The 17,292-nt window shown below is 41.1% G+C and overlaps 1 non-coding gene across 1 annotated transcript; it reads right to left on the bottom strand.

Annotated features, from left to right (window-relative positions):
• Nucleotides 1-4,070: 4,070 nt before the first annotated feature.
• Nucleotides 4,071-4,178, bottom strand: LOC112781229 (small nucleolar RNA R71). Its single transcript, XR_003192018.1, has one exon. It is a non-coding gene; the product is annotated as a small nucleolar RNA R71 (small nucleolar RNA).
• Nucleotides 4,179-17,292: the final 13,114 nt, after the last annotated feature.

Below are 17,292 nucleotides of genomic sequence, written 5' to 3'. Positions count from 1 at the left end.
TTGAGGGACTTGAGCAGAAATCAGATTCAGAGGTTGAAGAAGGACTGCTGATGCTGTTGGATTCTGACCTCCCTGCACTCAAAGTGTATTTTCGGGAGCTACAGAACTCGAAATGGTGCGCTTCCAATTGCGTTGGAAAGTAGACATCCAGGGCTTTCCAGAAATATATAATAGTCCATACTTTGGCCAAGAATTGACGACGTAAACTGGCGTTCAACGCCAGCCTTCTGCCCAAATCTGGCGTCCAGCGCCAGAAAAGGATCCAAAACCAGAGTTGAACGCCCAAACTGGCACAGAAACTGGCGTTCAACTCCACAAATGGCCTCTGCACGTGCTACACTTAAGCTCAGCCCAAACACACACCAAGTGGGCCCCAGAAGTGGATTTATGCATCAATTACTTACTCATGTAAACCCTAGTGACTAGTTTATTATAAATAGAACCTCTTACTATTGTATTAGGTATCTTTGGTCTCAGTTTTATTCCATTGTTCATCTTAGGAGACTATTGATCTCGTTTAGGGGGCTGGCCATCTCGGCCATGCCTGGACCTTCACTTATGTATTTTCAACGGTAGAGTTTCTACACTCCATAGATTAAGGTGTGGAGCTCTGCTGTTCCTCAAAGATTAATGCAAAGTACTACTGTTTTCTATTCAATTCTTCTTATTTCGTTTCTAAGATATCCATTCGCACCCAAGAACGTGATGAAGGTGATGATTATGTGTGACGCTCATCACCATTCTCCCCTATGAACGCGTGCCTGACAAACACTTCTGTTCTACATGAATTAAGCTAGAATGAGTATCTCTTAGATCTCCTAACCAGAATCTTCGTGGCATAAGCTAGAATGATGGCGGCATTCAAGAGAATCCGGAAGGTCTAAACCTTGTCTGTGGTATTCTGAGTAGGATTCAATGATTGAATGACTGTGACGAGCTTCAAACTCGCGAGTGCTGGGCGTTAGTGACAGACGCAAAAGGAGGGTGAATCCTATTCCAGCATGATCGGGAACCGACAGATGAATAGCCGTGCCGTGACAGGGTGCGTGAGCATATTATTCACTGAGAGGAGGGGATGTAGCCACTGACAACGGTGATGCCCTTGCATACAGCCAGCCATGGAAAGGAGTAAGACTGATTGGATGAAGATAGCAGGAAAGCAGAGGTTCAGAGGAACGAAAAGCATCTCCATTCGCTTATCTGAAATTCCTACCAATGATTTACATAAGTATCTCTATCCCTATTTTATTATATAATATTCGAAAACACCATTATCACTTTATATCTGCCTGACTGAGATTTACAAGGTGACCATAGCTTGCTTCATACCAACAATCTCCGTGGGATTCGACCCTTACTCACGTAAGGTATTACTTGGACGACCCAGTGCACTTGCTGGTTAGTTGTATCGAAGTTGTGACAATTATGAATTAAGATCAGAGCACCAAGCTTTGGAGCCATTACCAGGATTTGTTCGAGCCTGGAGATCACAATTTCGAGCACCAAGTTTTTGGCGCCGTTGCCGGGGATTGTTTGTGTATGGACAACTGACGGTTCATCTTGTTGCTCAGATTAGGTAATCTTCTTTTTATTTTATTTTCAAAAACTTTTCAAAAATATTTCTAAAATTTTCTCATCTGTTTTCGAAAAAAATAAAAATGTTTTCAAAAATAAATTATTCTATGGCTTCAAAATTTTTAAGAATGAATTCTAGTGTTTCATGAAATATGTTGAATCATATCTGGCTGTAAAGCCATACCCAAACTACTTTGGGATTGGTATTCAACTAATCACTCCAGCCCATGTAATTATATGTTGCAGCCTGGCTGGCTGTAAAGCCATGTCTAAATTCATTTGGACTGAGGCTTGCAATTGGTTATCAAGAGCAAGCTAGTTGGAGCTAATCCACCTGCTACTGTTCCTGATCTACCCGCTGTTGATCCACGATCACCTGCTGAAGCTTGGCTGGCCATTGGCCATGTCTAGTGTTTTGGACTGAAGCTTTCATTGAAAGCTTGGCTGGCTAGTGAGCCATGTCTAATTCCTGGACTGAAGCTTTAGACTAACATGGCAAGATTCCTGGAATTCATATTAAAAATTTTGGAATCCTTATTTTTCTTTTAATTTTCGAAAAATATAAAATAAAAATCCAAAAAAAATTAGAAAATCATAAAAATCAAAAATATTTTGTGTTCTTGTTTGAGTCTTGAGTCACATTATAAGTTTGGTGTCACTTGCATATGCATCTTGCAAATTTTCGAAAATTCATGCATTCATAGTGTTCTTCATGATCTTCAAGTTGTTCTTGGTAAGTCTTCTTGTTTGATCTTGATGATTTTTTGTTTTATGTTGTATGGTGTTTTTCATATGCATTCTTGAATTCTTAGTGCGTAAGCATTAAAGAATTCTAAGTTTGGTGTCTTGCATGTTTTCTTTGCATTAAAAATTTTTCAAAAATATGTTCTTGATGTTCATCATGACATTCAAAGTGTTCTTGGTGTTCATCTTGACATTCATAGCATTCTTGCATGCATCACATGTTTTGATCTAAAAATTTCATGCATTGCATAATTTTCATGTTTTTCAAAAAAAATTCAAAAATCAAAAAAAATATCTTTCCCTTTTTCTCTCATCAAATTCGAAAATTGAGTTGACTTTTTCAAAAATTTTTAAAAATCAAATTGTTTCTCATGAGTCAAATCAAATTTTCAATTTGAAAATCTTATCTTTTTCAAAATCTTTTTCAAAAATCAAATCTTTTTCAAAATTCTTAGTTATTTTCGAAAATTCCAAAAATATTTTTCAAAAATCTTTTTCTTATTTTTATACCAAATTTTCGAAAATAACATAATCAATTAATGTTTTGATTCAAAAATTTGAAGTTTGTTACTTGCTTGTTAAGAAAAATGCAAACTTTAAGTTCTAGAATCATATCTTGTGATTTCTTGTGAATCAAGTCATTAATTGTGATTTTAAAAAAAATCAAATCTTTTTCAAAACTAATTCATATCATATCTTTTCAAAATATCTTCTTATCTTATCTTTTTCAAAAATATCTTTTCAAAATATCTTTTCTAACTTCCTAACTTCTTATCTTTTCAAATTTGTTTCAACTAACTAACTAACTTTTTGTTTGTTTCTTAACTTTTTCAAAACCACCTAACTAATTCTAATTTTCGAAAATATCTCCCTCTTTTTCAAAAATTTCTTTTTAATTAACTAATTATTTTTATTTTTTATTTTTTATTTCAAAAATTTTCGAAAATACTAACATTTTTTTTCAAAAACCATTTTTCAAAAATCACTAACACTTTTTCAAAATAATTTTTGAAAATTATTCCTCCCCCATCTCATTCTATTTATTCATTCATATCCTAACATCTCACATCTCAAAGCCTCCTCACAGTTGTGTTTCTTCCATTACATTACATTCTTTGTCTCCCCCTCTTTTCTTTCACTTACAAAGGGATCCCTATACTGAGGTATAAAGGATCTCTATTATTATTATCATTTTTCTGGCCATTCTTCCTTGTCATATGAGCAGGAGCAAGGATAAGAACATTCTTGTGGAAGCAGATCCAGAACCTGAAAGGACTCTGAAGAGAAAATTAAGAGAAGCTAAAATACAACAATCCAGAGATAACCTTTCAGAAATCTTCGAACAGGCAGAGGAGATGGCAGCCGAAAATAATAATAATGTAAGGAAGATGCTTGGTGACTTTACTGCACCTAATTCCAATTTACATGGAAGAAGCATCTCCATTCCTGCCATTGGAGCAAACAATTTTGAGCTGAAACCTCAATTAGTTTCTCTGATGCAGCAGAACTGCAAGTTTCATGGACTTCCATCTGAAGATCCTTTTCAGTTCTTAACTGAATTCTTGCAGATATGTGATACTGTTAAGACTAATGGAGTAGATCCTGAAGTCTACAGGCTCATGCTTTTCCCTTTTGCTGTAAGAGACAGAGCTAGATTAGGGTTGGATTCTCAACCTAAAGACAGCCTGAACTCTTGGGATAAGCTGGTCACGGCTTTCTTAGCCAAGTACTTTCCTCCTCAAAAGCTGAGCAAGCTTAGAGCTGATGTTCAAACCTTCAAACAGAAAGAAGGTGAATCTCTCTATGAAGCTTGGGAAAGATACAAACAGTTGACCAAAAAGTGTCCTTCTGACATGCTTTCAGAATGGACCATCCTGGATATATTCTATGATGGTTTATCTGAGCTATCAAAGATGTCACTGGACACTTCTGCAGGTGGATCCATTCACCTAAAGAAAACGCCTGCAGAAGCTCAAGAACTCATTGACATGGTTGCTAATAACCAGTTCATGTACACTTCTGAAAGGAATCCTGTGAGTAATGGGACGCCTATGAAGAAGGGAGTTCTTGAAGTTGATACTCTGAATGCCATCTTGGCTCAGAATAAAATATTGACTCAGCAAGTCAATATGATCTCTCAGAGTCTGCATGGAATGCAAGCTGCATCCAACAGTACTCAAGAGGCATCTTCTGAAGAAGAAGCCTATGATCCTGAGAACCCTGCAATAGCAGAGGTAAATTACTTAGGTGAACCTTATGGAAACACCTATAACTCAACATGGAGAAATCATCCAAATTTCTCATGGAAGGATCAAAAGCCTCAACAAGGCTTTAATAATGGTGGAAGAAACAGGTTTAGCAATAGCAAGCCTTTTCCATCATCAACTCAGCAACAGACAGAGAACTCTGAACAAAATGCTTCTAATTTAGCAAATCTAGTCTCTGGTCTATCTAAGGCCACTGTAAGTTTCATGAATGAAACAAGGTCTTCCATTAGAAATTTGGAAGCACAAGTGGGCCAGCTGAGTAAAAGGATCACTGAAATCCCTCCTAATACTCTCCCAAGCAATACAGAAGAGAACCCAAAAGGAGAGTGCAAGGCCATTGACATAAGTGCCATGGCCGAACCTGTGAGGAGAGGAGAGGACGTGAATCCCAAGGAGGAAGACCTCCTGGGACGTCCAGTGATCAATAAGGAGCTTCCCTCTGGGGAATCAAAGAACTCTGAGGCTCATCTAGAGACCATAGAGATCCCATTGAACCTCCTTATGCCCTTCATGAGCTCTGATGAGTATTCCTCTTCTGAAGAGAATGAGGATGTTACTGAAGAGCAAACTGTCAAGTTTCTTGGTGCAATCATGAAGCTGAATGCCAAATTGTTTGGCATTGATGCTTGGGAAGTTGAACCTCCCTTGTTCATCAATGAACTAAGTGATCTGGATCAACTGACATTGCCTCAGAAGAGACAGGATCCTGGAAAGTTCATAATCCCTTGTACCATAGGCACCATGATCTTTAAGGCTCTGTGTGACCTTGGTTCAGGGATAAACCTCATGCCCCTCTCTGTAATAGAGAAACTGGGAATCTATGGGGTGCAAGCTGCTAAAATCTCACTGGAGATGGCAGACAGCTCAAGAAAACAGGCTTATGGACAAGTAGAAGATGTATTAGTAAAGGTTGAGGGCCTTTACATACCTACTGATTTCATAGTCCTGGATACTGGAAAGGAAAAGGATGAATCCATCATCCTAGGAAGACCTTTCCTGGCCACAGCAAGAGCTGTGATTGATGTTGACAGAGGTGAAATATTCCTTCACTGGAATGAGAACTCCCTTGTATTCAAAACTCAAGGATCTCCCTCTGCAACCATGGAGAGGAAGCAGGAAAAGCTTCTCTCCAAGCAGAGTCAACCAGAGCCCCCACAGTCAAACTCTAAGTTTGGTGTTGGGAGGCCACAACCAAACTCTAAGTTTGGTGTTGAACTCCCATATCCAAACTCTAAGTTTGGTGTTGGAGAGTCTCAACAAAGCTCTGCACATCTGTGAGGCTCCATGAGAGCCCACTGTCAAGCTATTGACATTAAAGAAGCGCTTGTTGGGAGGCAACCCAATGTTTATCTAATTCTTATTTTTATTGTTTTTCATGTTTTCTTAGGTTCATGATCATGTGGAGTCACAAAATAAACAAAAAAATCAAAAACGGAATCAAAAACAGCAGAAGAAAAATCACACCCTGGAGGAGCATCTGTCTGGCGTTCAAACGCCAGAACAGAGCAAAGTTCTGGCGCTGAATGCCCAGAATGGGAGCATCCTGGAGCTGAACGCCCAGAACAAGCATGGTTCTGGCGTTCAACGCCAGAAATGGCAGCAAATGGGCGTTGAACGCCCAAAATGGGCACCAACCTGGCGCTGAACGCCCAGAGTTGTGTGCAAGGGCATTTTGCATGCCTAAATTGGTGCAGGGATGTAAATGCCTTGACACCTCAAGATCTGTGGACCTCACAGGATCACCTCAGGATCTGTGGACCCCACAGGATCCCCACCTACCTCCACTCACTCTCTTCTCTCTTCTCAATCATCCTCTATTCCCAATAAACACTCTTCCCTATTAACTCTTTACCACTCACATCCAAACACCCACTTTCCTTCAAAATTCAACATCTCTTTCCCACCCAATCCCACCCATATGGCCGAATACACATCTCCCTCCATCTCCTCCATATCTTCTTCTTATTCTTCTATTCTTTCTTCTTTTGCTCGAGGGCGAGCAACATTCTAAGTTTGGTGTGGTAAAAAGCATAGCTTTTTTATTTTTTCCATAACCATTGATGGCACCTAAGGCCAAAGAAGCCTCTAGAAAGAGGAAAGGGAAGACAAAAGCTTCCATCAAGGGTCTATAGCTCAGTGGTAGAACATTTGACTGCAAATCAAGAGATCCTTGAGATACCTCAGGGGATACATTTTCTTCCACACAATTATTGGAAGCAACTAAGGGTGGAACATCAAAAGCACTCCATCATCCTTCATGAAATCAGAGAAGATCTAAAGGCAATGAAGGAGGAGCAGCAAAGACAAGGAAGAGACATAGAAGAGCTCAAGGACATCACTAAGGTGGACTCATTCCTTGTTCTTACTTTCTCTGTTTTTTCGTTTTATATGTTATGTGCTTATCCATGTTTGTGTCTTCATTACATGATCATTAGTAGTTAGTAACTATGTCTTAAAGTTATAAATGTCCTATGAATCCATCACCTCTCTTAAATGAAAAATGTTTTAATTCAAAAGAACAAGAAGTACATGAGTTTCGAATTTATCCTTGAACTTAGTTTAATTATATTGATGTGGTGACAATGCTTCTTGTTTTCTGAATGTATGCTTGAACAGTGCATATGTCTTTTGAAGTTGTTGTTTAAGAATGTTAAATATGTTGGCTCTTGAAAGAATGATGAATAGGAGACATGTTATTCGATAATCTGAAAAATCATAAAAATGATTCTTGAAGCAAGAAAAAGCAGCAAAGAACAAAGCTTGCAGAAAAAAAAAAAGGGCGAAAAAAAAATAGAAAGAAAAAGAAAAAGCAAGCAGAAAAAGCCAATAACCCTTAAAACCAAAAGGCAAGGGCAAATAAAAAGGATCCCAAGGCTTTGAGCATCAGTGGATAGGAGGGCCTAAAGGAATAAAATCCTGGTCTAAGCGGCTAAACCAAGCTGTCCCTAACCATGTGCTTGTGGCGTGTAGGTGTCCAGTGAAAACTTGAGACTGAGCGGTTAAAGTCAAGGTCCAAAGCAAAAAAAGAGTGTGCTTAAGAACCCTGGACACCTCTAGTTGGGGACTTTAGCAAAACTGAGTCACAATCTGAAAAGGTTCACCCAATTATGTGTCTGTGGCATTTATGTATCCGGTGGTAATACTGGAAAACAAAGTGCTTAGGGCCACGGCCAAGACTCATAAAGAAGCTGTGTTCAAGAATCATCATACTGAACTAGGAGAATCAATAACACTATTCGAAATCTGAAGTTCCTATATATGACAATCATTCTGAACCTCAATGGATAAAGTGAGATGCCAAAACTATTCAAAAGGCAAAAAGCTATAAGTCCCGCTCATATGATTGGAGCTATGTTTCATTGATAGTTTGGAATTTATAGTATATTCTCTTCTTTTTATCCTATTTGATTTTCAGTTGCTTGGGGACAAGCAACAATTTAAGTTTGGTGTTGTGATGAGCGGATAATTTATACGCTTTTTGACATTGTTTTTAGTATGTTTTTAGTAGGATCTAGTTACTTTTAGGGATATTTTCATTAGTTTTTATGTTAAATTCACATTTCTGGACTTTACTATGAGTTTGTGTGTTTTTCTGTGATTTCAGGTATTTTCTGGCTGAAATTGAGGGACTTGAGCAGAAATCAGATTCAAAGGTTGAAAAAGGACTGCTGATGCTGTTGGATTCTGACCTCCCTGCACTCAAAGTGTATTTTCTGGAGATACAGAACTCGAAATGGCGCGCTTCTAATTGCGTTGGAAAGTAGACATCCAGGGCTTTCCAGCAATATATAATAGTCCATACTTTGGCCAAGAATTGACGACGTAAACTGGCGTTCAACGCCAGCCTTCTGCCCAAATCTGGCGTCCAGCGCCAGAAAAGGATCCAAAACCAGAGTTGAACGCCCAAACTGGCACAGAAACTGGCGTTCAACTCCACAAATGGCCTCTGCACGTGCTACACTTAAGCTCAGCCCAAACACACACCAAGTGGGCCCCAGAAGTGGATTTATGCATCAATTACTTACTCATGTAAACCCTAGTGACTAGTTTATTATAAATAGAACCTCTTACTATTGTATTAGGTATCTTTGGTCTCAGTTTTATTCCATTGTTCATCTTAGGAGACTATTGATCTCGTTTAGGGGGCTGGCCATCTCGGCCATGCCTGGACCTTCACTTATGTATTTTCAACGGTAGAGTTTCTACACTCCATAGATTAAGGTGTGGAGCTCTGCTGTTCCTCAAAGATTAATGCAAAGTACTACTGTTTTCTATTCAATTCTTCTTATTTCGTTTCTAAGATATCCATTCGCACCCAAGAACGTGATGAAGGTGATGATTATGTGTGACGCTCATCACCATTCTCCCCTATGAACACGTGCCTAACAAACACTTCTGTTCTACATGAATTAAGCTAGAATGAGTATCTCTTAGATCTCCTAACCAGAATCTTCGTGGCATAAGCTAGAATGATGGCGGCATTCAAGAGAATCCGGAAGGTCTAAACCTTGTCTGTGGTATTCTGAGTAGGATTCAATGATTGAATGACTGTGACGAGCTTCAAACTCGCGAGTGCTGGGCGTTAGTGACAGACGCAAAAGGAGGGTGAATCCTATTCCAGCATGATCGGGAACCGACAGATGAATAGCCGTGCCGTGACAGGGTGCGTGAGCATATTATTCACTGAGAGGAGGGGATGTAGCCACTGACAACGGTGATGCCCTTGCATACAGCCAGCCATGGAAAGGAGTAAGACTGATTGGATGAAGATAGCAGGAAAGCAGAGGTTCAGAGGAACGAAAAGCATCTCCATTCGCTTATCTGAAATTCCTACCAATGATTTACATAAGTATCTCTATCCCTATTTTATTATATAATATTCGAAAACACCATTATCACTTTATATCTGCCTGACTGAGATTTACAAGGTGACCATAGCTTGCTTCATACCAACAATCTCCGTGGGATTCGACCCTTACTCACGTAAGGTATTACTTGGACGACCCAGTGCACTTGCTGGTTAGTTGTATCGAAGTTGTGACAATTATGAATTAAGATCAGAGCACCAAGCTTTGGAGCCATTACCAGGATTTGTTCGAGCCTGGAGATCACAATTTCGTGCACCAAGCACAAGGGAGTAGAACTCACAGAACCACTGGAACCACCTATCCCAAGGCCATTACCACCCAATACAAGCTTTAAGTGGGTACAATCCTTAACCTTTAACTGTGTTTTTCCACTTGAATATGGTTTGCTTGAAACAGATGGCCAGCTTAGAGCTCTCGGTGGCTTTAAGAGTAAGCGGGAAATGGCTCGTACTCAGAGCTGGTGCACAAGGTTCAATAAGGTTCCACGCTTCAACTTAAAGTACACGGATTGGCATCATGATCAATTGGATGGATCTCGGAAAACGTTTGGTTATCCTGGTGAGAATCTAATCTCTAAACCGCCCAGATGGAAAAGTATAGATCAAGACGAAGGCGGATTTAAAAGCAAAGTTTGGGATCCTGGAATCTATGCTGACATTTGTCACCCGGGGGGCCTGAGAATCTATTTGAAGCTGCTCAGAAGCTTTACATGCCTAGTTTGGGACTCCGGAGGCTATTGGCATTCCAAGCATTGGTGGAGATTTTTGGATGAATTTAAGCATAAGCCGCCATAACAGGAAGCTCATCTAATATCCAACTTAAGGACTTTAACTAAAAGTGCTAGGTGGGAGACAACCCACCATGGTATGATTGTCCCTTTTTCAATTTTTATTTAGTTTTATTTTTTTTTCAAGTTTTATTTTATTATATTGAACCTGGAGTTTTGCACCGCATTCATATTTGCATTCTGCATACTGCATAAAAAAAAAGGTGCGCGACGTGACCGCATCACCCATGCGATCGCGTCAAATTGCGGAAAACACTTCCCACGCGACCGCGTCATTCACACGACCGCGTGCCCTAGAGATCGGCGTAAAGATCCAATGTCCAGAAAGTTAGGCTGGAATTGTGCGGCCATTGTGTGTTTCGCACAATACCAATCCCACGCGACCGCGTGAGCGACGCGATCGCGTCGCATAGGATTGCACAACACCCCAAAAGGAAACAGAGAGTTGCGCTGAAACGACGTTGGATTCGTGCATTTAGCACAAATTCCAGCGACGCGATCGCATGCCCCATGCGATCGCGTCATTTACTCTTTTTGCCCTCCACGCGATCGCGTCAACCACTATTTCAGCCCAACCACGCGACCACGTGCCCCACGCGATCGTGTGGATTCAAATTTATAACCCTCCAGTCACGCGAACCCTATCAGTCGCGCCTCTCTCCTCCCCAAACCCCTTCACTTCCTCTCTTCTTCTCCAACCCCCAACCACCACCCAGCCACCATCACTGCCACCCACCCCCTTCCTCCTTCCCCCTTCTTTCTTCTTCTTTCTTCTTCTTCCCCCCTAACCGCCACTGCCCTCCGCGACCACCACCCACCACCGCGCTGCCGTACCGCCCAGCGCCACCCACAAACCTCCCTCCCTTTCCCTATTACCCCCTACCCTATTACACCACCCTTTTCCCTCCCTTCCTCTGAACAGCACCCACCACCGCCGCGCCACCCTCTTCTGCCACGCCGGACACCACCGCCGTCATCCCCAGCCACCTCTCTGCCCCACTCTCTCTCTTACGCCTACCAGGTTCCGACGAACGCCACCCTTCTATCCTTCATAGTTAATTCATATTTTTCTATTTATGTTCATCTTTAGGCTAGTTAGATATGTGTGTTGTAGTGGATTTTAGGTTGTCAGGTAGCCTAGGATGTGGTTAGTGGATTTAGGTCTGTTTAATTACACTGTTCGTGTTTCTTGTTTTATTCTGCTATTGCTGTGATGATTGTAATGTTCATATGTTGTACTTCCTTGTTTCTTGCTGCTCTGTACACTGAATTTTTATGTTTATATTCATTATATGTAATTACAGCTTTAATTTTGATTCATATGAACTATTTGATTGCTGTTTATTTTCCGGGACAATCCAATTTTAGCCGGAATGCTGCCCAAATTTCTGTAAAATGTTTTCATTCATGTTTTGGTTTTGGCATTTTGAACTCTGCTTTCTTCTGCTTTAACCAAACCAATTCATGATTTTGTTCGTGATTTAATCTGCTTGCCGATGACCGGTCTTGATCTTATCTTAGGTTTGGACTGGTTATCTAAGAATCATATTTTGCTCGACTGTTCTGCAAAGTCGTTATACTTTATGCCAGAAGATACAGAAGGGCCGGTTGTGTTGAATAGTTATTACTTGAACTCTATGATGGTAAATTGTTCTGGGACCGAATGTCAGGGTATTCTGTTGTTAATCGTGGGCGTTTTGGGTGATGATCAGAGATTGGAGCAAATTCCAGTTGTGTGTGAGTTTTCAAAGGTGTTTCCCGACGATATTGATGAATTTCCACCTAACCGAGGTTGAGTTTGCTATTGAGTTGGTGCTTGGGGCTGGACCAATCTCGAGTGCTCCTTATAGGATGTCACCACTAGAAATGGCCGAGCTAAAGTCTCAGCTAGAGGATCTGTTGGGTAAGAACTTTATCTGACCAAGTGTTTCCCCGTGGGGTGTGCCAGTGTTACTGGTAAAGAAGAAAGATGGGAGTATGCAACTCTGTGTGGATTACAGGTAGCTGAACAAGGTCACAATAAAGAATAAGTACCTACTACCAAGGATTGACGATCTCATGGATCAGTTGCAGGGAGATGGGGTTTTCTCCAAGATCGATTTGCGATCCGGTTATCACCAAATAAGGGTGAGAGGTGAGGACATCCCTAAGACCGCTTTTAGGACTCGTTATGGTCATTACGAGTACACTGTAATGTCTTTTGGGTTGATAAACGCTCCAGCAGTGTTTATGGACTATATGAATAGAGTCTTCTGTCCATTTCTGGATAAATTTGTTGTTGTCTTCATTGACGACATACTGATTTATTCCAAGACTGAAGAGGAGCATGCAGAGCACTTGAGGACCGTGTTGCAGATACTGAAGGAAAAGAAGCTCTATGAAAAACTGTCTAAATGTGAATTCTGGAAGAGTGAGGTGAAGTTTCTGGGGCACGTGGTGAGTAAACAGGGGATAGCTGTAGATCCTTCTAAGGTGGAAGCAGTGATGGAGTGGAGGCAACCAACCTCAGTAACTGAGATAAGGTGTTTTCTGGGCTTAGCTGGTTACTACTGAAGATTCATCAAGGGCTTTTCATAAATAGCTTTGCCATTGATAAAGTTAACCCGCAAGGATGCGTCGTTTGTTTGGACTCCTAAGTGTGAGGAAAGCTTTCAAATGTTGAAGTAAAAGTTGACTACCGCACCTGTGTTGGTGTTACCTGAGCCGAACAAACCATTTGAGGTGTACAATGATTCCTCACTAAAGGGTCTAGGGTGTGTGATGATGCAGCATCGTAATGTGGTGGCGTATGTCTCACGACAGTTGAGACCTTATGAAGTTAACTACCCTATGCACGATTTGGAACTTGCTGCGGTTGTGTTTGCGTTAAAGGTGTGGAGACATTACCTCTATGGGATTAAGTTCTGAGTTTTCTCTGATCACAAGAGCTTGAAATATCTCTTTGATCAGAAAGAGCTTAACATGCGGCGGAGGAGTTGGATGGAGTTACTGAAGGACTACGACTTTGAGTTGGATTACCATCCGGGAAAAGCCAATGTAGTGGCGGATGCGTTAAGTCAGAAGTCGTTGTAGCTGCTTGGATGATGCTTCAAGAAGAGAAGTTACTCAAGGAATTCGAGAGTCTGAAGATTGCTGTTCAAGAAGTGTATGGAACTCTATGTTTGAGTCAATTGTAGATCTCAAGTGACTTTAAATTTGAACTTCTAAAGGCTCATGAAAACGATGACGTGTTACCGAAGGTGTTTCCAATTATTGAGCAAGAAAAGCGGTGGAGAGTGTCAGAAGATCAGGATGGGCTATGGAGATTCAAGGATAGGATCATAGTGCCGGACATTGGCACTTTGCGGCAAGATATCTTAAAGGAAGCACACAAAAGCAGATTCTCTATTCACCCGGGGAGTACTAAGATGTACCATGATTTGAAAGCGATGTTTTGGTGGCCAGGTATGAAGAATGATGTGGCAGAATACGTCTCAAAGTGCTTAACTTGTCAGAAGGTGAAGATTGAACATCAGAGACCTTCTGAGACGTTGAAACCTTTAGAAGTTCCGCAATGGAAATAGGAGAGCATTGCGATGGACTTTGTGTCAGGACTGCCAAGGACTAGGACCGGTTTTGATGCTGTCTGGGTGATTGTGGACCAACTACCGAAGTCGGCTCACTTTCTACCCATTCGGATGAATTACACCCTTGAGAAACTAGCACGGTTGTACATAAAAGAGATTGTGAGACTTCATGGTGTGCCTACCACTATAATTTCTGATAAAGATCCTCGTTTCACTTCCAGGTTCTGGGGTGCATTTCAGAAAGCTTTCGGAACCCGATTAAGATTGAGTACGGCTTACCATCCTTAGACAGATGATCAATCCGAGAGGACGATCCAAACACTAGAAGATATGTTGAGGTCTTGTGTTTTGGACCAACCGGCAAGTTGGGATCGGTATATGCCGTTAGTAGAGTTTGCATACAATCATAGCTACCATGCGAGCATCGAAATGGCTCCGTGTGAAGCTTTGTATAGGAGGAAATGTTAATCTCCGCTATGTTGGTATGAAGCTGGGGAGAAAAGCTTGTTGGGGCCGGAGATGATAGCTGACACTACCAAACAAGTCAAAAAAATCCGAGATAGGATACTCACTGCGCAGAGTCGTCTGAAAAGTTACGCCAATCAGAGACGAAAGCCCTTGGAATTTGAGGAAGGAGACCATGTTTTCCATAAGGTTACTCCAACCACAGGAGTAGGTAGGGCGATTAAAGTGAAGAAGTTGAATCCTCGATACATCGGTCCATTTTAGATCCTGGAGAGGGTTGGACCAGTAGCATATCTGATGGCCCTACCACCCCACCTTTCGAACCTGCACGACGTATTTCACGTGTCATAGTTTCGGAAGTATACTCCTGATGCTAGCCATGTGTTAGAACCGGAATCAGTTCAGTTAAAATATGATTTGACGCTTCCAGTGACTCCGGTCAGAATTGATGATACAAGTATCAAACGTTTGCATGGAAAAGAAGTTTCTTTAGTCAAAGTGGCATGGATTCGAGCCGGTGTTGAGGAGCACACTTGGGAACTTGAGTCGGAGATGCGAACTAACTATCCGCACTTATTCTCAGGTAATTGAATTCGAATTTTGTAGGCAAAATTTTCAATTAGGTGGGAAGAATGTAAAATCCGGTTAATTAACGGCTAATTAGCCCATAAATGATAATTTATTCTAAAAATCCAAAAATATGATTTTCATGGCTTAACATGATAGAGGAGATTAAAACTAGAATTTTGATACCAATTTTATAGAAATCGGCCCAAGATTGAACTGAACGGGCCAAACTGGGCCAACCGGACCCATATTCGGCCCGTGGCCCAACCAAGCTAAACCTAAAACCCTAAAAACAGCACTCTCTCTCCTCTAAACCCTCAAAAACACGCTGAAATGAGAATGAAAGGGGGAAGAACACTTCTCCAAAGTTCTACCCTTAATTGATCTTCAAACCACCATAACTTTTGATCCGAAGCTCCGATTGCCGCACCGTTTATGGCCACGCGTTCACTGCGACGAGCTCTACAAAACCCACTACTTTGTTCCTGAGGTAAGCTACGATTTTGGTCCAGTTTTCTCAGCCGTAAATTCGAATTAATGGAAAAAAATGTTGAGATTTTGGGATCTTTGATGTTATAGGACCCAACTAGCTTGAAGGAGAAGTGTAATCTTGTCTCCTTGACCATTGGGTGTGGTACAATTCTCAACTCTAGTAGAAATTGTTGGTTTATGATGTTGGGTATTGAGTTGTTGTGTTTGAATGTGATATTTATGGCTTAGGTAGTGTGTATGTGAATATTGAAGCTTGATTGAGGTTTTGGAAAGCTTGAAAAAGGGCTTTGGTGTGCTAAAAATCTGTTCTTGAAGGTGTGGAAGCTTGGTGAGCTTGTGAAAAAGTGATTTGGAGGTGTTCCAGGTTAAACGAAAAGTGGCTAAGGTATGGTCTCGATTTCCTGTATTTAAAATGTAATGTGGTGTGAGAACTTAGACTAGAGGCCCTAAGATAGGATTTGAATGGTTGATGTTGTTGAATGGTTGAAATAAATTCTGTGGTCATATATGTGATTATGAATATTGATGTTTTGATGGTGTGATGCATAAGAGATATGCATGTTTTGATATGTGACTAATAATTGGTTGAGGTTGATTTGTGGGTGAAACCATGTTGAGAGTAAGGATGGTAATGATTGTAAGTATTGGTGGTTGATTGGAAATGGTGTTGTTGGAAATTGGAATGAGGAAAAATACATATGACATGATATTGTGTTTGAAATTGGATCAATTGATGAGCTTGGTTAACATGATGGGTTGATGGTTATAATTTGATAAAAATGAAAATGTATGAGTTGAGGAGGCTTGAAGTGGTTTTTGGTATGTTTTGGTTGATTTTAAAAAGGATTGGAATTGGTTTGTTTTGAAAATGGCACTTTGTGGTTTTGTATAAAAATGTGATTTTGGGCATACTTTGATGGATCATAACTTTGAATCCCGATCCCCGATTTATGCAAAATTTATTTAGAAATGAAATTGGATCCGGGATGTTTATGCCGTTCGAAGAACGGGTGAAAAATGATTTAAAACGGAGAAGTTATGCCCGTCGGAAGATTGGGGTTTGAAACTGTGAATTCTGCAGCTTTTTAACTTAGTAAAATTTTTGGCAGAATGCACTCCCACGCGTAGGCGTAGCCGATGCGCACGCGTCATTTTCAAAGTTTCACTACCTACGCGTACGCGTCGATGAGCGAATTCAATTGGCCCAGCCAAAATTCCCGAGAGTTGTGCCTGAGTTGTGCTGGTTTTGTGCTTGGGGCACAAAACGCACCCACGCGTACACGTGGCTGACATGTAGGCGTCACTTGGCTTTTCTCCCATCGACGCGTGTGCATGGAGGGACGCGTACGTGTCACTGTACCTTGATGCATTCCACGCGTGCGCGTGGGCGACGCGCACGCGTGACCCTATTTTCATTCCAAAGTTGATTTTTGAGTTTTCAAAGCCAAATTTCAAACTTCTAAGCCTCCGATCTCACCCCTTCTGTCTTAAATCATTATGATAAGCCTAGCAATGGGAAAAAGTTAGGAAATGTGATAATTTGTGAATGAAGAAAGGGGAGAGTTAATGATCAATGATGATCAAAGAGAATCGTATGAGATACGGAGGATGGTGGTGGAAGTGCCTTATATGCCGTGAGCCGATGAGCTGTAATTGTTAATAAATTGGCTGGTTATGGATTGAATTATGAGCCGGATGGCTGAGTTATTTCCGTATTATGGCTGAGCCATTATTGAGTTATGGCTGAGAATGATTGCATATATGCTTATTGAATGAAATGTGAATGTTGCACTTCCACTATCTGAGATACGAGTTTTCATGGGAGAAAGCAATGGCTAGCCACCATGTGCTCCAGGTGGAGACTCGATACTCTGCTGACCCTATGTCGTAAGTGTGGCCGGACACTGTGAAAGTTCCGGATGAGCTCACCCCCGTGAATATACACCAGTTAGGGTGTTGGA

The sequence above is a fragment of the Arachis hypogaea genome, chromosome 19, assembly GCF_003086295.3.
Source record: "Arachis hypogaea cultivar Tifrunner chromosome 19, arahy.Tifrunner.gnm2.J5K5, whole genome shotgun sequence".
Classification (NCBI taxonomy): Eukaryota; Viridiplantae; Streptophyta; class Magnoliopsida; order Fabales; family Fabaceae; genus Arachis; species Arachis hypogaea.
The sequence above is the reverse complement of the archived record's forward strand: the minus strand, read 5'-3'. Positions and strand labels throughout refer to the sequence as shown.